This window comes from Schistocerca piceifrons, chromosome 1, assembly GCF_021461385.2.
Source record: "Schistocerca piceifrons isolate TAMUIC-IGC-003096 chromosome 1, iqSchPice1.1, whole genome shotgun sequence".
NCBI lineage: Eukaryota > Metazoa > Arthropoda > Insecta > Orthoptera > Acrididae > Schistocerca > Schistocerca piceifrons.
Genome location: NC_060138.1, coordinates 1,162,369,676 through 1,162,387,489, shown reverse-complemented (window position 1 = coordinate 1,162,387,489; position 17,814 = coordinate 1,162,369,676).

The following is a 17,814-nucleotide window of genomic DNA, read 5'->3' as shown; positions in this document are numbered from 1 at the left end:
TTGAAGTCTTCACTGGGTGGAGCACAGTTGAGTAGGTTTTTAAAGTACTGAGCTAAGAGGTGGCAGTTGTCCTTGTCGTTAAAAATCAGTTTGCCCTGTGAGTCTCTGAAGTGCAGGCTTGGTGGATTGTATTTTTTGAGTGTCTGCTTGAAGGTTGTATAGAAATCTCTGGAGTTATTCTTAGCAAAGTTCTCTTCCATTTGGGTTAGCTGGTTGTGTGTGAAGGTTCATTTTGTTCCTCGAATTATCTTAGTTGTTAGCCTTCTTTGTTCCACGAAGCTCTCCCAATTTATCTTCGTTTTCTTACAATTCCACTTCTCCCGGAGGGTCTGTCTTGCATTGTCACAGTCTTCATTCCACCATGGATGCTTCCTTCTTGTGAGGGGGCAGGGGGGCGAGTTAATTGCGCGTCTTCGCAAGAGTCGCCTTCAGTTGGTCTCAGTTGTTCAAATCTGTACTGTTCAGTCTCTGGCTTAATTCTTGACTGTTCTTGAGTTACTCTACGTCAAATATCACCATCTTGGCCGCGCGGGATTAGCCGAGCGGTCTAGGACGCTGCCTTCATGGACTATGCGGCTGGTCCCGGCGGAGGTTCGAGTACCCCCTCGGGCATGGGTGTGTGTGTTTGTCCTTCGGATAATTTAGGTTAAATAGTGTGTAAGCTTAGGGACTGATGACCTTAACAGTTAAGTCCCATAAGATTTCACACACATTTGAACATCTTTTTTCCACCATCTTGGGGTTTTGTGTACTCTAGTGTTTCTAGGCTGGAGTCTCATTTCGATCTTTGAGAGGTCGTGGTCTGAGTCCAGATTGACACTTCTCAATACCTTCATGTTTTGTATTTCCTTTTGAGACTTTCTTGAAATGGCCACATGATCTATCTGGAATTCACCCAAGTCTTCTGTTTCCTTGGCAGGCGTTTGAAGGCTGTAGACTTCATGAGTAACCCAAAAGTCCTACACAGATCCACCAATCGTTCGCCATAGCGGTTAGTTCTCATATGTGCTGGATAGTTGCCCACTATATTTCTGAACTTTTTCTCTCTTCCCAATTTGGCTTTGAAGACCCCAAGAAGTATGACCGTGTGCATCTCTGGAATTTTAGAGAGAATTTCTTCTAAGTCTTCACAGAATTTCTGCATTCTGTCTGGATTGCGTCTGTTGTCCTGGTTGGTTGTGGGATGTACATTGACTACACTATAGCTGTGGTTAGCACACTTGACAGGATGGATACACGACTGCTTGGGGAAGAAAAGTCAATGGTTGAATCCAGTATCTTGTGTATGATTATAAATCCTGTACCTAGGTGGGGTATGTTCTTCATTACCCATTGACCCACTTTTCCTTTGAGGATTCTGTATCCTTGGGACTCGAAGGCACGATCATCTGTGAATCTGGTTTCCTGTACTGCTGTCAGTACTATGTTGTGCTGTATAAGTGAATCGGTCAGATGTTTCAATTTAACCACTTTGAGCAGTGAATTAGCATTAAATGTTGCTAAGAAGCTTTGCTGTCTTGGTCTGAGTTTACATCCGGTGGTTTCAGGATGCTCCGACTCATCCTCAAACCATGTTGGTGCGGACTCTCCAGAATCCGAAGGTCCACTAACGTCACCTAGGGTGACGATGGATTGGTTACCACCTGGGGTAGTGCATACAGTGAAATTTTCCTCCATGCTCAGTTGAAGATTATTCTTTGTGGGACAGTGGCAAACCACTGTCCAAGATATTACCCAAGTTGTTAGCTTGAGAGGCTTATTATTCGGGGTTGTCACCCCTAGACAGATTGCCTTCACTATGGCTAAGGAGCCCTGTCTACCCCAACCTTTACTTATAACGAGGTATGGTAGGAGAAAGGACAAGGCAAGGACAGGATGAGGATAGGAAAATGGGGATAGATAGGACGTTGTGAGACACACTTTGTCTGGCTCCCCCTCTACGGCCTGTCGGGCTTGGGTGACCCTTCTGGTAGCTAGGCTACCACCGCCATAGCCTTCCGGATCCAGAGTACGCAAACCTCCTGTCTGGCTCCCCCTCTACGGCCTGTCGGGCTTGGGTGACCCTTCTGGTAGCTAGGCTACCACCGCCATAGCCCTCCGGATCCAGAGTACGCAAACCTCCTCGCCCACACGGACAGTGCTTCGCTAAGGCGGTGTCCCACTAGACTGTATTTTGCACAGTATTTGGAAATATTTTGCGTTTTACGCAGTTAAGTGCTAAACAATTACTAAAGGTATCTAGAATACATAGTTAATTCTCGAGGCACAGAAATTTTTGTCAATTAAAATGCTACGTAGATTTCAGTATTATCTAAATAACATATGAAGAGTTGAGCCATACTTCTCCGGTCGTGCACCATCTTTTACCTTGAAACAGAATGTGTTTTACAGTGGAACATAAGACACTTACGAATGAACTGTGTTTTTTTAATTTCTTAACGAATTTATCTGTCTTTTAAATGGAAATTTTTATTACTTTCAAATAGCTTCGATTTAAAACTGTGCTTAACTCGTTACTGGTTTTTTATAATACTTCTGATTAATCTGATTTCGCTTACTGATTATTGGAATGTAGTAGAGTAATAATGTAATAGACTATTAAATACAATATGTTAAGATTTTAACGAGTGCAACGCCATTAAATTTTAGTCGAATATTGGTTCCTAGGTACATGATTATGTTAAGTGATGGATTATGTTCTCACATTTGGAAAGACCTTAATTTTCCGGAGTAATTTTCGTAGTTTAAGGAAAAAGACTGCAGTATATAAATGACAATACCATCATTTAAAAGTGTAATAAGGAAATACATTAGGCATCAATTATGCGGCTGGCTAGAGGGGGAAGTGTACCTTGGTACAACACACAGTTGTGGCTCCTTATATCGCTCCTGTGTAGAGCCTGAGCACCGGGAGAATGACTCATGCGTGCACAGTGACATATGGTTTCAAGTGGGTTCAGTCGAGTACGTAGTTCTAATTTTCATCTGCTAGAGGACAGTAACGGACAGGGCTAAACAGAAAGAACTATAATGCAGTTAAGAATTTTGACCACCAAAGTCCATTAGTGCACAGAAACATTCAAGAAACTCGTCAAGAGAATGTTTTGTGAATTGTTTTGTATAGTTCTTGAAGGCTTTTTTGTTTATTTATGTTTGTACAGTTTTGTATAAGTTTTGTGAATGATGCGTGAGTGTGGTCTAAAGCAAATGTGTAGATTATTGGTCTACGGATGAACGCTGTACAAACTAGTGTGAGAAAATTTTAGAACAGTGTGAATGCAGAAGACAGGGGATTGTGTACCATAATATGTTAAGTAAGTTTATGGTAAAAGGAAAGCTAATTCGAGTGCAAATGAAAATAGTTAATAACATAAAGTATAAACAAAATATCGGAATGTCAAATATTTATTTCGGGAAAATGTACAGTCCGAAAGTGTATTTGTTGATTGGTTAGTCATGAAATGCGTTGACTAAAGCGGGATAATAATGTTTTTGTATTGGCCTTAAAGAAAACTGACCAATCACAACGGGGTATTCTTCGCGTGTCTTTTTTCTTGGAGATATAGAACGCCTGCAGCAGTCTAAAGGAGTCGGAGCCCAGCCTTTCATTAGTACAGTCGTGTGTAGTGTGAGCTCCGAAGGAAGTTATGATTTGCCGGTTTTAGTTGTGCTACATATTTCAAAAGTGTTTTAAAGTAAAGGCATATTTATTCCGGTGTATTTTTGTAGAAAGTACGGATTTTTTAAGGTAATTTTGTGTACGAGAAAAGACTTGAATGCAGTTTCCTTTAAGAACAATCCGTGCTTAGTAGCTGTTCAGATTTAGGGAAACACGTTACCACAAACTTGTTAACGTGAATGAAAGGGTTTGTGCATGACTGTGTTAAGGCTAGCACGGGCTTGGCAGTGAACGTGTCCATTATTAAGGTTCAGAATATATCAAAGTTTTCCAGTATTTCCATCTTTCATTCAAAATTAAGACCTTTTCCCGATTCTTGGAACAGCGTTGTATGGAACCTGGTGCGAGTTGCAGTACGGTAGGTTTCTGCTCGGCTTTCCTACCGGCGATCTGCTGCAACGAGTTCACATTTAGGTGCAGGTAGCGGACGAACGGAACCGCTCCGCCGCCAAAACACTCCTCTAGCATATAAGCAGCTGTAGTTGCGCCAATCAGTTCGGTTACGTCCCTTGTGGAATAGATCTATGTATTAATTCTTTATTAACTCCAAACCACTATCTTTGTCACTTTATGTAGTGAGTGCACTGAAGTGACAAAAGCATGGGATGCCTCCTAATATCGTGTCGGATTTCCTGTTGTCTGGAGTAGTGCGGCAGCTCGACGTGGCGTGGACAAAACAAGTCGTTGGAAGTCACCTACAGAAATATGAAAGTCATGCTGCCTCTATAGCGGTCCATAACTACGAAAGTGTTGTCGGTACAGAATTTTGTGCACAAACAGATCTCTCCATTACGTTCCATAGATGTTCGCTGCGATTCACGTCGGGTGAGCTGTCTGGGTGAATCATTCGCTCGAATTGTGCAGAATGTTCTTCAAACCAATCAAAAAACAGATGTGCCCGGGCCCACGGCCCCTTGTAATACATAAAAATTCCATCACAGAATGACTGCAGATGTTCTGCAAGTAGCCGAACACAGCCATTTCCACTCAATGATCGGTTCATTTGGACCAGAGGAGCCGGTTTTCGAGTCACCTATGGTCCAACCGTATGTTTGGAGCACATCACTATATGGTAGTAAAATATGATCTGTGGGAAAACCGGAACACAAGAGAATCGAAGCTTTCCAGATGCGGTGCTACAGACGAATGATGAAAGTTAGGTAGACTGATAAGGTAAGGATTGAGGAGATTATGTGCAGAACCAGGGAAGAAAGGAATACGTGGAAAAGACTGACAAGGAGAAGGGACAGAGTGATAGGACATCTGTTAAGACATCACGGAACTACTAAGGGGAGCTGGACAGCGCAAAAACTGTAGACAAAGACAACAAATAACTCAGGAGCTTGGTTGCAAGTGCTACTCTCAGATGATGAGGTTGGCATAGGAGAGAAATTCGTGGCGGACCGCATCAAACCAGTCAGAAGACTGATGCCCCAAATAAATGAAGGTTCCAGCCGATATAGTTACGAGCCCAGGAGAGGCGCTGCAGGCGATGTCGTGCTGTTGGCAAAGACGCTCGCTTCGGCCGTCTGCTGCCATAAGCTAAAATGTCCAGACACTCTGTGACCAAAATGGTACTAAAACAGAGGATGACAGACTAAAGACCTTCGACCATAGATACTAGTAGACTGGCCTTGCTGTGCAGAAGCTATAGGGCTGGTGTGGCTCCAACATAAACCACGTGATTGTTGGCAAATCGTGGCGGGATTTCAAATCAGCGGTCTGCCATCCTATGTTTGTATCGTATTTTACCCACATTTCTCAATTGACTGCCAAACGCTTCCAACAAAAATTACTTTTTTATTTGCGAAAAATTATGTCAGAACTACATTTGACCTGGATTTGTTCACAGTACCATTTATAAAATCTAACAAATACAGCGAACGCCCCTCTGGTGGGCAGCGGGACGAAATTACTATAAACTATCAATTAAAGTAAAATGTCGTTAAAATTCTTTTAAAAAGAGTGGGCTCGTGTCAAAACTTTGAATATTGGATTCGCCGCGTTTTGAGCTCTGGTCACTTATAAAAGAAAATGAGATATGGGATTTATGTCAACTATAGGTACCAAAATTGTCGACTTTAGGAGCAGGTCCATTTTAGAGTATCAATATTAGGTGCACTTCAAAGGTTCAGTTCCTACTATTTTTACAAAAGTTTAAACTATCAGTTTACAAAAATGATATTTTAGATGAAAGGGGAGACTTTGAAGTTCCAGAAAATAATTTTGGAGCGTACATTTATTTAATAGTATTAGAAGGTAGAAAAACAATTCTCTTCATGTGTCGACTATAGGTGCTCTTACCTTATTATAATCTCACTTGTACATACAAAAAGGCGCGTATGTGCAGATGGCTTAAAGTTTTTCCGTTTCAGGGCCTGTATCCAAAGCTGCCTTCGGTTTGCATCCTTAGTGAACGTATGAGTAGGAACGAGAAACAGTTATACTTACTTCTGTAACCGAATTATCACAGATACTTTCCAAAATGTAATATGAGTGACTTTACAGGCATGACTTTCAATACTTTAATTTACGTGATACTCTGTTTCAAGAGTAAAAAACATATAAAAGTCACTTCAGCAGATTTCAATAAACGCATCTGCACTATCATAGAAACACACGTGAAATATAATGCCATTTCCCCCGACAAAACGCTGAGTACAGCCATAAGCGCAACACGAAACAACCATGCTTGGCCAACATTCACGTGACTTTAACCCAGAGATGTTGGAGCCACGAAAATGACGTCAGGGCCAGTCTATTATATTTATAGTCGAAGCTAAAGACCGAAATACTAAATGTCTTTTTCCAAAGCTGTTTCACAGAGGAAGACTGCACTGTACTTCCTTCTGTAGATTGTAGCACAGATGACAAAATGGTAGATATCGAAATAGACGACAGAGGGATAGAGAAACAATTAAAATCGCTCAAAAGAGGAAAAGCCGCTGGACCTGATAATACCAGTTCGATTTTACTCAGTGTACGCGAAGGAACTTGCCCCCCTTCTTGCAGCGGTGTACCGTAGGTCTCTAGAAGAGCGTAACGTTCCAAAAGATTGGAAAAGGGCACAGGTTATCCCCGTTTTCAAGAAGGGACGTCGAACAGATGTGCAGAACTATAGACCTATATCTCTAACGTAGATCAGTTTTAGAATTTTGGAACACGTATTATGTTTGATTATAATGACTTTCCTGGAGACTAGAAATCTACTCTATAGGAATCAGCATGGCTTTCGAAAAAGACGATCGTGTGAAACCCACCTCGCGCTATTCGTCCACGAGACTCAGAGCGCCATAGACACGGGTTCCCAGGCAGATGCCGCGTTTCTTGACTTCCTCAAGGCGTTTGATACAGTTCCCCACAGTCGTTTAATGAACAAAGTAAGAGCATATGGACTATCAGACCAATTGTGTGATTGGATTGAAGAGTTCCAGGATAACAGAACGCAGCATGGCATTCTCAATGGAGAGAAGTCTTCCGAAGTAAGAGTGCTTTCAGGTGTGCTGCAAGGGAGTGTCATAGGACCGTTGCTTTTCACAATATACATAAATGACCATGTGGAGAACATCGGAAGTTCACTGAGGCTTTAAGCGGATGATGCTGTGGTATATCGAGAGGTTGTAACAATGGAAAATTGTACTGAACCGCAGGAAGATCTGCAACGAATTGACGCTTGGCGCAGGGAATGGCAATTGAATGTCAATGTACACAAGTGTAATGTGCTGCGAATACATAGAAAGAAAGATCCTTCATCAGTTAGCTACAATATAGCAGATCAGCAACTGGAAGCAGTTAATTCCACATATTATCTAGGAGTAGGCATTAGGAATGATTTAAAATGGAATGACCATATAAAATTAATCGTCGGTAAAGCAGATGTCAGACTGAGATTCGTTGGAAGAATCCTAAGGAAATGCAGTCCGAAAACAAAGGAAATAGGTTACAGTACACTTGTTCGCCCACTGCTTGAATACTGCTCACTGGTGTGGGATCCGTACTAGACAGCTGGTAGAAGAGATAGAAAAGATCCAACGGAGAGCAGCGCGCTTCGTTACAGGATCATTTAGTAATCGCGAAAGGGTTACGGAGATGATAGAAAATCTCTAGTGGAAGACTGTGCAGGAGAGACGCTCAGTAGCTCGGTACGGGCTTTTGTTGAAGTTTCGAGAACATACCTTCACCGAGGGGTCAAGTAGTATATTGCTCCCTCCTTCGTATATCTCTCGAAGAGATCATGAGGATAAAATCAGAAAGATTAGAGCCCACACAGAGGCATACCGTCAATCTTTGTTTCCACGAACGATACGAGACTGGAATAGAAGGGAGAACCGATAGAGGTAATCAAGGTACCCTCCGACACACACCGTCAGGTGGCTTGTGGAGTATGGATGTAGATGTAGAACTGTCCTAATAGATACTTTCGTCGTACGTTCCACTTTGATTTATGCGGTTATTTCACGCAGTGTTGCTTGTCTGTTAGCACTGGCAACTCTACACAAACGCCGCTGCTCTCGGTCGGTAAGTGAAGGCCGTCAGCCACTGTGTCGACCGTTGAGGGAGGTAACGCCTGAAATTCGGTAATCTCGGCACACTCTTGATACTGTGCATTTTGGAATATTGAAATCCCTGATGACTTTCGAAACAGAATTTCCCATGCGTCTGGCTCCAACTGCCAGTGTGTGTTAAATCTCGTCGTACAGCCATAATCACTTCTGACATTTTTTCAGATGGATCACATGAGTATACATGACACCTCCTAAAATCCACTGCGCTTTTATGTCTTGTGTTCGCGATACTGTACCCATGTGTTTGTGCACGAACCTCTATCCCGTGATTTCTTACTTAAGTGTAACACGAGGAGCGTTGAAGAAGTAATGCAACACCTCACTGTATTTACTGCATCGCCGACACTGTAAGCACCTGCCAACGGAGCGTGAACAACGCCGTCACCTCAAGACTGCTCCCTCGGCGTGCAGCACGGTCATTAAAGGTACAAAGTGTCGGTTGCCGGGTGCCAAAATGACAGAGGCCGCCGCCGCCGCTGCTAAGAGACAGCCACTCGTTTACTGGCGCTGTGGCGCTGGCGCGGCCGGCGGCTGATAAGCAATTACTTGGTAATTAACCTGGCCGACCAACTTAATCAGTGGCGCCAGAGATGCTGCCCTCTGCCGGTCGTCCGCTGTCTCCCGGGACGGCTCTTTGATCCGCCCTGCCCGGTGACGGCGGCCTCTGACGCAGCCTCTGACTTGCGAGGAAAGGGAACTCTTGCGGCGACGGAAAATGGTATTCAGATTTATTCGCACCCTCGACGAGCGCCGCATCCTGGCCTCTGCTCGTAGTTTGCTAGTCCTTTCCGTAAACATCATCCTGAAATCCTTTTTTTTTACCTTTCCTTTTTTAAGAATAGATGGTGAATTAAGTGTTCGGCATCAAAATTCTAACACCATGTAGGCGCCATGCAGTGAACGTTAAACTGACTTAAAGAGTGTTACATGCTTGGATATGCAGGTGATTAGCGTTTCTGCGCAGCTGCACCTTATAGCTAGGAGCGACGTACAATATGCACATGAACCAAGACGGAACAATAACAGTGGGAGTTCAAGAATCAAAGGTTCAGATTAAAAAGGGAGTAAAACAGGGATGCAGTTTTTCGCACCTGCTGTCCAGTCTACACATCGAAGAAGCAACGAAGCAGTTTTATTCCCAGTGAAAGTGAAGAAGAATTACATGATCCGATGAATGTAATGAACAGTCTAATGCCTACGGAATGTGGATTGAGAGTAAATCGAAGAAAGACGAAATTGATGAGAAGTAGCTGAAACTTAACATCAGCATTGGTAGGCCTAATCACGAAGTAGATGAAGTTAAGGCACCGAAATAACCCATGATCGATGGAGCAAGCAGAACATCAAATGCAAGCTAGCACTGGTAAAAAGGGCATTTCAGGCCAAGAGAAGTCTACTAGTATCGAACATAGGCCTTAATTTGAGGAAGAAATTTCTGGGAATGTGCGTTTGGAGCACGGCATTGCATGGTAGTGAAACATGGACTATGGCTAGATCCAGTACAGAAGAGAATAGAAGCATTTGACATTTGGTGTTACAGAAGAGTGTTGAAAATTAGGTTGACTGATGAGGTAAGTAATCAGGAAGTTCTCCTTGGAATCGGCGAGGAAATCAATAATACTGTAGCCGGCCGCTGTGGCCGAGCGATTCTAAGCGCTTCAGTTTGGAACCGCACTGCTGCTACGGTCGCAGGTTCGAATCCTGCCTCGGGCATGGATGTATGTGATGTCCTTAGGTAGGTTAGATTGAGGTAGTTCTAAGTGTAGGGGACTGATGACATCAGATGTTAAGTCCCATAGTGTTTAGATCCAATAATACTATAAACAATGACAAGAAGAAGGGACAAGGTGACAGGACATCTGTTAAGACATCAGGGAATAACTTCCCTGGTACTGGAGGGAGCTGCACAGAGTGAGAACTGTAGAGGAAGACAGAGGTTGGGAAAAGGTTGCCACATTAGAGGAATTTGTAGCTGGCAGCATCAAGATAGAAAAAAAAAGTTTGTAAGCTTTACTCTCAGATGAAGTGGTTGGCACAGGAGAGGATTTTTCGACGTTCCGCATCAAACCAGAGGACTGATGACTCAAAAAAAAAAATCTTATTTAAATGTTGGTCTTATGAAGAAATCGTGTTAGAGCTCCAGGGAAACTGAAAGGTAAAGGACAGTGGTGAATCAAGACTGCGATTTGTCGTTGTGAATATAGAATACAAGGACTCAGCGTGTCTGTACTCGATGCCATGCGGGACCTTGATGGCCCCCACGCGACTAGTGCATGAGAGGAGATACACTTTGTTCAGTGAACTATGAAGGATCATACAGTGCCTTCTGAAATGGGTCACGATTCTGCATACAGCATCATGGTGGGCGTATGGAGGCACCAAGAAGAACGAGTGTTGCCACGAAACATTCCTCATCACCATAAGAACCCAGCACCTGGTGTAATGGTATGGAGAGCCTGTGGGCATGTAACACTATCTCCCCTGATCGCATAAGTGGTTGTCAGAACGGAAGCTGTTACACTTCTGACGTATTAAAGTTTGTGGCTCGACAGAGGAAACGCTGCTGGACCTGATGGGACACCATTTCGAATCTACACAGAGTATGAGAAGGAACTTGCCTCTCTTTTAGCAGCATTGTACCTTAGGTCTCTTGAAGAACGAAGGGTTCCTGAGGATCGGTGAAAGGCACCACCATTTTCAGGAAGCGTCGAAGAACAGACGCTCAGAACAACAGGCCTATATCTCTGACAGTCTGTCTGTCGTATAATTTTGGAAACATGTTTTATGCTCGCGTATTATGACATTTCAAAAATCGAAAATCACCTATGTAGGAATTAATATGCGTTCCGGCCACAACGGTCATGTGACACCCAGCTTGCTGCCACGAAGCCTACAAAGCAGTAGATGCAATCGCCAAAGTAGATGATGTTTCTATCGATTCCTGGAAGGCACTGCCACCTAATGAACACATCAGGAGCATATGGAATATCAGACTTTGTGATCGGACTGAAGAGTTTCTAGCAAACAGAAAACAGCACGTCATTCTGAATGGAGAAAAGTCTTCAGATATAGAAACTTCGGGCATGCTCCAAGGAAGTGTTATAAACATTATTTTTCACAATATATATAAATCGCCTGGTAGATAACACCGGAAGTTCCAGGAGGCTGTTCGTACATAACACACTGTAACGCTGTTGTACAGGAGAAGTCGCAACGATGCAATACATAGCGAAATGCAGGAAGCACAGAATCGACAGTTGGTGCAGGCGGTGGGGAGGGGGGGGGGGGGGGGGGGGGGTTGGCAATTGACCCTCAACATAGACAAATGTAACGTATTGCGAATACATAGACAGAAAGCCACTTTATTCTATGATTAAATAATTAGAGAACAGTCACTTGGTAGCAATGGTTTCCATAAAAAATCTGTGGTACGATTACGGAGAGAGTAAGGCAGATCCCAGACAGATTAATTGGAAGGAAACATAGTCCGTCAACAAAGAAAGTAACTTACAAAACACTCGTTCGACAGGTACTTGAATACTGCTCGTCAGTATGAGAATACTGCTTGTCAGTATGAGATCTGTAGCAGATAGGACGGATAGAGGAAATAGAAAAGATCCAAAGAAGAGGAGCACGTTCCGTTACAGGTTCATTTAGGAGGCGCGAAAGCATCACTGAGATACTTAGCCGACTCCAGTGTCATACGTTGCAAGAGAGGCGTTCTGCATCACGGTATAGTCCACTGTTAAAGATTCCATAGCGTAAGTTCCTAGAAGAGTCTAGCAATAGATAGCCGTCTCCTTTGCGTACCTCTCGAGAAGACAATGAACATAAAGAACATAAAATTAGGGAGCGTTCTTCCCGTGAACCACTCTCGACTGGGTCAGGAAAATGGGGAAGTGACACTGGTACAAAATACCCTCGGCCACACACCGTAAGGTAGATTGAGGAATATTGACGTAGATGTCGATGTGGCTCCGCTTTATGATCTAAGTGTCCATGACACAACCTTTCAGCAAGATAACACTAAACCGCATATTGCGCACCCTGTCCCAACATACCTCGATAGACTTTCCAGCAGTATTTCTGCCCGCGAACCATACACGACTAGAACAGAAAAATGAGGAAGCGTCACTTACGCTCCTCCACACACCGCAAGACTACTTGCGTACTATGGATGTAGATGTTGCTGTGCTTTATGTTCGAGGTGTCTGTGAGGCTATCTTTCTGGAAGATGACCCAAAACCATGTACTGCTCGTCCTGCACTGACCTATATTGATTCAGTCGGTGTTCAACTGCTGCTCTGACGATTACGTTCTGCAGGGGTCTGACCCACCGAAAATGTCAGGTCGTGGGTTTCTGAGAGACTGGCTCATCACCAATCGGCGGCCACTACGGCTGGTGAGCTCTGACGGACAGTTGAATCAACATAGACTGAGACTGATATATACAGTGTACTACATGTCATCACCCTCTGTATCCCTAATCACCTACAAATTTAATCATATATCGCATTTGAATGTTGAATATTTGCGATAAAATCGAATTACGCTTCATGTAAGTATGAGAATCGTTAACCAGCTCCTGTCGAAACTAACAGATACACGATTGTGGTCTATCAAGACTGCGGTTTGTCGTCTCGCATTACTGTTATTCACAGTGACCGGAATCCTACCATTGCCATGTGACTATGATAATGCATGTGTTCAGGAGGGCATAAATGGCCCCACGTGACTAGTGCTAGAGGGAAGGTACTCTTTTTTTTTCTCAGTCAGTTGTGCAGGATCACATAGTCATGACGTTAATGTTCCTACGCACAATGAGGAAAATTTCGCAACTTGATAATCTTCTTGCTGTCGGAATTTTTATGACCTGCAGTACAGATATACAACACATTACCCCCAGCTACTTATTTTACAGTAGTATATAAACCGATTGTGACAATTAACGAAACCGACGAAGGTAGCGCACTATTTAGCAAAATACTGTACGTACGCCGACTGAAGTAATGAAACAGTGACAGAACGTATTTCCGTACGCCCTATCTTGGTTTGCTCGTAAATGGAGATTTGGGTCGCTCCTGGAGTCGTGCTGGGGCAACCGAAGTGGTTAATGTGACCGCTAGTGACCAGCAGGAAATCCGGGTTCGATTCCCGGTCTAGCATAAATTTTCATTTGTTCTGAAATATTCTACAGCTGACGCGCAACCATATTCGCAATTTGCGAGCCTATTCTGTTGCTGAATGGCTTCTTTTACTGGTCCCAAACATACTCTGTGTGTCGGTTCGAAGAACCTGTGACAACCGAGGAAAGGGATTTTCATACCACTTATCGTACAGATCCTTCCATCGCACCTGTCATTTGTCAGTGGCGTATTTAGTTTTTTCAGAGTAGGTGTGTCAGTGTTGTGTTTGGAACAGAGTGAAGTCGCACCGCTGAAGAGTACGTTCGAAACAATTACGTAGGGACTTCGGAAAAATAAGTTAAAATGTCGTCCCACACTAAGACCTTTCTGCAACAGCCGGCCGCAGTGGCGGAGCGGTTGTAGGCGCTTCAGTCTGGAACCGCGCGACTCGCAGGTTCGAATCCTGCCTCGGGCATGGATGTTTGTGATGTCCTTAGGTTAGTTAGGTTGAAGCAGTTCTAAGTCTATGGGACTGAGGACCTCAGATGTTAAGTCCCATAGTGCTCAGAGCCATTTGAACCATTTCTGCAACGAGAGTATCGTATTGTCGGAATAGAGTACACGTTCCGGGTTTCATGGAGAGACAGTACTGCTGCGGTACGAATAACAGGTGCATAACAATCTACGGCTGAAATGTAGAGGCAACTGGGAACGCATTCAAAAACGGTGGTTTTCTTATAGCACGATGCTTGCGTGCAAAACGATTCACCGTGAAATTCCGGCGGTATATTCACCAATGCGATGTTGCACACTGCCGTAGTTAAATGGTTCCAACAATTTGACCAGGGCTGCACAGACGTTAGCAATGTTAACAGGAAACATTATGCAATTTCCATCTCTTCGGGAAGCTGAAAGAACATTTGTGGGAAAAGAGATTTTCCAACAATTAGGACGTTCGCACATCAATGACATCGGCCACGAAAGCATGTAGACTTACATATATACTCTGAAGTTTTCCCGTATCTAAGATATTAATAGAAGTCTACAGTACAATTCTCCTACGGCTGTACCTGGGCGACCTTACCTTTCGTATCGTTAACCATCATCATTTCCAGGTGTTAGTACGACATGACTGACGGAAATTGTGACTTATTAACCCCACACACAACAAGTACTGCACCCTTATTTTTAGTGACACGAACAACGTTATGTTTATCCATTTCAAATTGCAGTTTATAATTTCCGTAACAACTGGCAATCCTGAGATGCTTAGAGAGACGATTGAGAATATTAAATGTTTGACAAAAATTAACTCGCTCGCCTAGCTCACGAAGTAGATGACTATTATATTTTATAACTCTTGAGTAAAGTGTGTGGACGAAACGATTCTTCTCAAGGAATCTAAGAGTTTGATGAGTATCATTCACCTAGTTCCTTTAAGTCTATAGGGCTGAATCTCTGTTTATTTCTGTTATCTGGGTTTAGTTGGACATCATCAAGCACGTTAGAATTTCGCAGTCCAAGCGTGGGCTCGCGTTACGACAGCAGGCAAAATTCCGACGTGCCGTCAGCGTATCCAAATGTTAATTCTCGGCGCTATGCCCGCGCGTGCTTGCATCCAATTTTCTGGTCGGTCTCCATTCCAGCCGGCGGTGAAGCTACCGCCCCGATTTCCAGGCTGTCGCACGCGGCTGATTATGCACACAAGGCTACACGTACGCAAATAGCTAGCGAGAACACGTGATAGGAGCTATTATTGGAACTACTGAGGAGACAGCGGATAGTGCATGAAACGCAAACATTTAGATGAATCTTCTCACAAAAGATGCCGCTGTTTGAAAACTCATCATTCCGCTGTTTTCCACTCAGCCTCACGTGCTAGTGTTACACTTGTCAGAAGAGATATTTATTTACACTCTAACGATCTCTTTTACAACTGATGAACGGCAACCATCAATAGTGGAATAATACCGTAACAAACCAAATATTCTAATCTTTCAAATGTACAAATTTACACATTTTTTTCTTTCCTACAGTCAGCCTGAACAGTTGTCAATAATTACAAGAAACATTGTTTATTTTTTCTTGACCTACTGAATACACTTAGTGGTTCACTCTGTAATGAAATACAAAATACTATAACATTTTTTGCTGTAGTCTTAATATTTGTTAAACATCACTCTCTCTACCGGTTTGATACAGTACACTAGTGTCTCCTACATTTTTTAAATCTTTCCATCTCTTCATAACAACTACATTCAAAATCCTATATCTGCTCTGAATATTCTAGAAAATTAGGCCTTTGCCTGTCGTGTGCAAGTACTTAACCGCTGGGCTACCCAAGCATGACTCACGACCTGCCCTCGCAGCTTTACTTCCGCCAGTACTTTATCTCCTACCTTCCAAACTTCACACGAACTGAATACCTTGTAGGACCAGCACTCCTGGAAGAAAAGATACTGCGGATATATGCCAATTTTAGTATTTCAGTATATGTCCGTCAGTGACATTTTTTTCCTCCTACTGCTCCTTCCAGCGTCGAGTTAATTACTCGCAGCTACTGTGGTGTCACCGCCAGACACCACACTTGCTAGGTGGTAGATTAAATCGGCCGCGGTCCATTTGGTACATGTCGGACCCGCGTGTCGCCACTGTGTGATCACAGACCTAGCGCCACCACAAGGCAGGTCTCGTGATACGAACAAGCACTCGTCCCAGTTGTACGGACGACCTAGCTAGCGACTAGATGTACGAAGCCTTTCTCTCTCATTAGCCGAGAGACAGAATAGCCTTCAGCTAAGTTAATGGCTACGAACTAGCAAGGCGCCATTAGCCTTACAGTGATTGTAATTAAAGTCTCCTGTGTATAGTCAAGAGCGATGTACCACAATGATTGATTAAAGATAAGTATTAATCCAGCTACGTACTTTTCTTCATAGCATTAATTACGTAGCCTGTTCCAGTACTTCACGCCCGTCTGCGTTAGTCTAGCGTGCATTTTCAGCCATCTCGATCTACAAGGTGTTGGCCCAGCTGCCGACACATCAGCTACCATCCCACTATGCTGTCTTCGCCTCTCTTAGTATTCTTTCCTCACCCATTCGTTTGAACACTATTTTAATTGGTAATTTATCTCCCAGGTTAATTTTTTACGTTTCTTCCTTAAAATTATACTTCGGATGCCTCCAGTTTCTTCTCCTCCTCAGAATTTACGATCGTCCACGTTTCACTTCGATGCACTGTTGAGCCCCACACAAACTTTGAGGATCATCTTTCACATTTCCGTATCAACATACGGTTTGTATACAAGTACGCTTCTTTTGTTAAGTTTTCTTTCCTTTTACCAGTCTGCTTACATCTTCATTACTTTGATCATCCTGTGTTCACATTTCCATATCAACATAAGATTCGCGTACAAGTATGATTCTTTTGTTAACAAAAGCTTTCTTTCCTTTTACAAGTCTGCTTATATTTCATTCCTTTGACCATCTTGTGTTATTTGTGTCTGTTACTATACTCTATACTTAACAAAGAGGAAAGATATATCTCTGGAAAAGCAACGTATGGATAAATAATAGGACGGAATTAAGGAGAACACATGTGGAGTCAAAAATACACTTATGATAGGAAAATACAGTCCATTTTCTTTCCCTCTTTTTATCACGGAAAATCTCATACGAATTGTTATAGGGGCTTTCTATTACTGTTCGTGCCGAGGGAAACAGCATTTTAAATCTCATGTACATGTTGCACGTCATTAATCTGTACTTCTTATTCTGAGTTTGTCTTCCTCTATAAAGATCACCAGCTACTTCCTAATCTTGGATGCCGTAACAAATGTTTCATTAGATTGTCCTAAAATTTTCGTAAATCGTATTCAACTGTTCCATAACATGCATATTCTGTCTAACGTATCTTGGTCTGTGTCCACACATTATACTTCTCGCTTTGGCAGTACCCTGTGCTAAAACCATGCACACTCAAAAGGATCGTTTTTAGTTTTGGAACACTGATTCAAGTGATTTACAGCTTTCTTGGGTTTACAGCCGAGTTATCATCCTCTCTTTATACGATATTTCAAAATCTTCCATATTTGATTTCTTTAGGTGTCGAGCTCAGATTACGTTTGTCGTTGGTCGGAATCCAACCAAACTGTGGACTGCAAACGCTGCACGGCAGCCTAGTCATATTTTCCCAACGTTTCACAGTGTTTCGGGCCATTTGGTTACTTTTGGAAATCCTTATCTTGACCCTATTCTAGCTAACCGTTTTGTTCCGACAGTTTCGTGCGGTATTACTTCCTAAATAACAGAAGCGATCTGCATCCTTTCATACGTCTTCCCTTGTCTCAAATTTCAGCTGAACTCTGCTCTTATTACTAGCTGTGTAGATTACTTCGGGTTTGGTAGTTGAACGAATTCTGTATTCACTAGCTCCACTACAA